Genomic DNA, 6,000 nt, shown 5'->3' with positions numbered 1-6,000 from the left:
CGTGACCATTTGGATTAGTCTGCATAGGGATCGAAGGCATTTGCCCTCGTTAAACTATTCTACCGTAAAGTGCTCGACTTCGCGTGCAGGTCGTCGAACTACCGAAGCGGGGGAGTCAATTTTGATCCTCTGTAGAGGATCAAAACTTGGATGGCAAATCTTCGGATCATCCTCAGGGATATTTCCCAGACCATGATTTTAGACACCAATAGCCCATTGTGCAGCTCTAGCGCGAAGTAAATGAACTACAACAACGAGTTACCCGCAATAACGCAAGAAAAAGTAAAATTAATATTCAAATTTCTAAAGTATTGATACGAAGACATTGAGGAATACGGTTTAATTAAATACTGTTTACTTTAGTAGAACCCTTTCCCCATGATTACGATGTCGTTTTGTCTGTCGTACTTCAGGATCTGGATTCTATCTTCAGTGGTGGATTAATTCCCTCAGTACCATCATATGTGATTGCGCAATTCCCCCATCATGGCAAACTACATCATTCATGAAACAAGGCAGTGGTACATTCGCATGCGTACTCTTTAGTAAGTATAAACTTAGATTTTATTTGAGTAAAGTTGAACTTGTTCTAAAAAATTAATTCCCAAGATATTTCTGACAGAACTTTGTAATGTTATTATGAATGTATTTTATTCTACACTGAATTAAATTAAACTTTGCTTAAGTTGAGAGGTTTTATTTATTTTTTAAATGTTTTTTATAAAAATTTTTATTTTGGGAATATATTTATGCATGCAGTTACAGTACATTATTCGATTTAAATTTTTAGTCTGAATTAAAGGAAATTAACTACCAGATGATCAGACTGATAGTTTAGAAGTTATAAGAGTTTTATGTGCTAAAAGTACTACTTCGTACTTGCACTAATTTACGCATCATGCATATGTGTGAATCCGCAATGAAAACAAGTTTCTATGTTTGTATTTTGAATTGAAGTTTGTCAGTTCGAGCCTTTCACTTGATTTTTGAAATTAGATGATGCATGACTAGATTTTTGACTTATTTGACTATTACTATAGGATTTACTTTTCACTATTGGTCTACTAGGTTTTAGTTTTCACAACTGGTGTTTTCTCGTGTTTACAGGCTTGTTTATCTCTGGAACCATTATGTATTATTGTGTCTAGTTCTAGGGGGAAGATCATGGGGGATTCCAATTTACCTAGAAACGTGTTTATTCAGCCGGATACATTCCGAGTGACACTTTACTGTCAAGCAATCATAGTGGATTTGCTTGGTTGCCTTAGGCCATTTCGGCCTTTTACCCATTCAGCGTGAAATCCAAGAAAATGCGGCTCAAGAAACCTTGAAGTGACATCAAATGGAATAAAAGAGGCGAGCAGTAAAAGTCAAAAGGACATAAAGAAAATCTGGAGAAGGATAGAAGAATGTGAAGAAAAAGAGTAGTGAGTAGTCAACAATCATGAAGTCACTGGACTGAAGAAACATCTCTCTGTTTAGATTATTACTTTTCGTAATGAAGCAGTTAGCATCATAAAAAGGCGCTACTAGCTTGAACCTGTGGGGATGGTAGCTACAGACCATGTCGACCTTCATCTATGAAAAGGTACCCCATCATAGAATCCAGTTAACTTGGCTTATATATTAGTGAATTCGTATTGTATTTTTGTAGATGTAGAAACACTACAGTACTCCTTCACCAGAATTATATCTGTGATAGAATTCGATGCTCGGTTACTACTAGTTGATTCATTGCTGCTTTGTGAGAAGCCGGGAGAGCTGTATTAAGATCACCGTACTATTAACGAGAGAGCTGTTTTAAGTTCACGGTCGTAGTTGCTCCTGTGTTGCCTTTATCAGTAGAGTGTGTACAAGCAGACGTTGTGTGTGACCGAGACGAGACTGAGCAGCAACAGTGTGAGGAGTTTGTTAATGTCGCAGTCACTAGTAGCAAGTCAACTGTTTTAATGTGGACAATCCATTGAAGTAGGCGTGTTCTGTTAGAAGTAGACTTGTTCAGTTAGAAATAGGCGTTACTGCCATGGTAGGCGTGTTCACGTCACGTCAGGAGGTCACCAATGTGGGGATGGTAGCTATAGACCATGTCAACCTTCATCTATGAAAAGGTACCCAATCATAGAATCCAGTTAACATGTCTTATATACTAGTGAATTCGTATTGTATTTTTGTAGCGGTAGAAACGCTACAAACCTAACGGCTGACATCAAAACTTAGCTTCAAGATTGATCCCTACTTGCGATAGCTGCTGTGGAAAAACGGATTCACAAGTGACCGCAGATTAGTGCCGCTCTCCGTGAATGAGGCAAATCATGTATAGTAGTTGGTGGAGTAATACACAGATCTAAAACTTTTTACATACACAAGAATAATGTCTCAGACGTTAAAGAAACGTTTCGTATACGCAAAACGATATTGTAGTTTAAATTTATCAGACCTGCATCATCCACGCTGCAGTGCTTAAAGTTCTCAGTTGTTACAGGTTGGAGTTAAAGTAAGTGATTTCTTATGATTGCAGAGCAATCGATAGTGGAAACAAAGACTCCTATTTGTCCGATCCTGCGGGTTCGATCCCCGGCCCAGACACCGGATTTTCGGGATGCAGAAATTCCTTAGTGGCCATGTCGTATGATTATGCGGTATGTAAAAGATCCCTGGAGTGCCTTATTGTCTCTTGGCATTTCCGGCAAAATTAAATTCCTAGTGCACTTTAGCATCCAAATAGATTCTCTGTGCTGTCATCTAGTGTGGCAAAAACTAGACGTCCAAATTAACATGACCAATGGTATCTCACCCATTGTGGTGGTCCTGAAAGAGTGGATACCACCTCTGGAGAATGCACTAGGTTTGCTCATCGGCTAGACCGATTGTGCAGCTCATTGGAAATAAAATTAAAAAAATTGTCCGATTCAATGCGGAGGCGAACGTCCATTAACATCTTTTCGACAACCTTCAACATTGATAACCACGAACAATGAACACGCAACTCTCTCAATACTCGATAGATGGCAGCACTGCGTTATATCACCTTTTCCACGATTTGCATTTATGCGCCAAGTACACTGGTCGCAATCGTGCATTATAATCAATTCATATTTTTTGACGTCTGTACAAACTACTGAAAAGCTCTTATGTGTACAGATTTGTATATGGTTTAGTTTAAAACACATATTTTAAGAAGAGTTTAGTGTAGCACGCGGAAAATCTTTAAAAGTCTTTTGCCAGAGATTTTGAATAATATAATCGAACTTTTTTTTACCATGAGACCAGTTTAAGATTTATGGGAATTCTCTTGCCTTCCGCTATACGATGTTTACCCCACTGCCACAATCATGTTTTTCTTTGAAATTTGATGCTTTAACCTCAAAGACCTTCTTGGTCTTTGAGGTTAAGCCTCAAGCTTAGCAGCGCCATTGGAGTTTGAAGATTTTTTGTACTGCTGGTTAAAAAATTCTGTATATGACTCTTTGCTTTTTTTTTCCTTGCTTTCTTTTTTCTTTGCTTTTTTTTCTCATTGTTTTTTTTTTTAAATTTCCTTTTTACCGTGATTGACTCCAATAATGGTTTTACAATTTTGAATAAGGTTTTTTATTTCATTTTGGTTTGAACATGAACTTTAATCTCATTTGCGCAGATTTTATTAATTTTGTTCCAGCAAGAATTATAAAAATTTATATTAAAGGCAGTTATTGCTTACAACTTAAATTAATATTTACAAGACATTCGCTTAATAGCATTTATTCAACTGCGCAATTTCTCTCTGTTAACAAAAAAAAAATTTTATCAATACTTCAATACTTTTTATAAAAACTAGTTTATTTCCCATAAATTTAAAACTACAATTATTTCTAAATTCTAAAAATAAATTAATGAATTTCATAGATTGAATGCTGTTTTTGTTATTGCACTGAATGACGGAAAGCACAATAATCAAAATAAAGTCTTTCAAAAGAAAAAAAAATTTAAAGTTTAGAGCATTAGACGTTTTATCCAAAACAATATATAATATATACGTTCGCATATTTTAACTCAGAAATCACAAATAAAAAATAAAACGCTTTGATAAAAATGTAAACCTTTTGTTTATGCTTTACATATTTTCTACGAAATTCCAGATGAAATGATGTTTTTTGAAACAGAGCAGACTCAAATTCGGTGTTCTACTCTATTACATTCCAGAATTTTTGAGTTTCTACACAAATCTAAACTTTTTTTGGGTAACATAATTACGCGATTAAAATAAATTTTTACGCGTTTAGGGTAAGCTTTTTTCTATAAAAATGCTGATCTATAAAAGTTTTAATAACACAATATTTCTGTTTCAAAAAGTATATATTTATTTCAAGAATTTTTTCAACTCCCCAGAAACAAAGAATAAAAGAATAATAACGAAAAAAAAATAATCCGTTATTTCCAATTTATATTAAAATAAATATTTATTCAAGATATGAAGAGAGTTTCATATTAAAAATGCATGAGCTCTCTAAAACATTTAAAAGAAATGTTTGCATAAATTTCGTATTTCAGCTTAACTTTTGCTTATGAAATATGCCTGAACAAATAAAAAAATAATTTATATCAAAGGAAATAAAACGAAATTTTTAAAAAAAAACTGTAACCTCTTCTCTCTATATGATGAAAAATACTCAGAAAATGTAATTTTAAGTTCATATTTACTTAGGAAATATAACGGTAGAAAAACAGGAAAGCCATTTCCCTGAAATTAATTTTTTGTAAAAAAAAATTTAGCTGATACATAAAACAGGGATGACTTTTTCACTTTTTCAATGTTTTTTGTAATTCCCCAGTTTTTTATAATATCCAAGAAGGTAAATTAATATATATATATAAAAATTCTTGGAGCATATAGTCTGTCAGAAATAATATTAAACTTTCAAAATGGAAAGGCGGGAATGAGAAAAGTGTAAATATGAGAAAAACAATTGTTTTTTTGGAAAGTACAAAAGATTTTGACAAGTTTTGAAAAAAACATGCATAAATTAAAGATTTATCTACATTTTTACAAAAATAGCCATTATATAACTAAGAATTATATTTAAAATTTGTGTATAAAATGCTTCAGCTTGCACTGTCAGGGAAACGAATTAAGGTGTTTAAGATTTTTAATTTTGTTACCTAGTCATTTTTGCTTCATCAAAAAGTGTGCAAATATTTGTTCCAGAATTTAACAACTACGCACTATTATTCAGTTGTGTATAAATATTTAGTTTTTAATAAAATTAATAGAGTTTTTTTTTATTTAGTTCTTGTCTTTTGCAGTTTATTACTGTGATTTTCTGAAATCGTTTTAAGAAGTGTCTGTAAAGGGGTACTCTTTTAATATTGTTTTTAACCATTTTCCCACGAGCTAGAGCACTAAAATATTTGCACGGGAAACGTACATCATAGTATATAGTCATTTTATCATTAATTAATTGCCACTTGAACTTTTTGCCATTTTCTATTTGTCTAGCATATTTGAATTTTAACTGGAACTTAACGCTTGATGCAAATGCACGCCACAAATATTTTCCAATAGCTGCAAGTACATTTTATGCTAATCAAATGCATTTTCATTATTAATTTTGATCTATTTTGGACTGACTAAAGTGGCAAGTTTGGATTGAGCATCACTGATTTATGCCAATAAAAGTTTTAATTGCTTTTTGACGACTATAAGCAGAAAATATTATTTTTCCTACATTGCAAAACGGAATATATTGTTAGTAACTTTTAACAAAGAAAATTTCAAAACTAAAAAAACAGACACATGCGAAAATAAAAGAGTACAATGCAATCCTTTTCTTAAAGGGGTTTAAACAGAAATTATTTTATTTTTGTCACACGTAAGACGAAAAACGTAGAAAATGTCAATTTCATAATAATTTCCTATCACCATTGAAAATTAAAAAGTGATGTACCCTACACTTTTCATTGTAAATGTGACAAAAATAGTTTTTTCCCTTCAGTCTATTCAAAATGAATTGTACACAAAAGTTT

Source organism: Parasteatoda tepidariorum, chromosome 10 (genome assembly GCF_982258835.1).
Source record: "Parasteatoda tepidariorum strain Cologne lab strain chromosome 10, Ptep-v5.0, whole genome shotgun sequence".
Lineage (NCBI taxonomy): Eukaryota > Metazoa > Arthropoda > Arachnida > Araneae > Theridiidae > Parasteatoda > Parasteatoda tepidariorum.
This window is presented reverse-complemented; position numbering follows the sequence as displayed.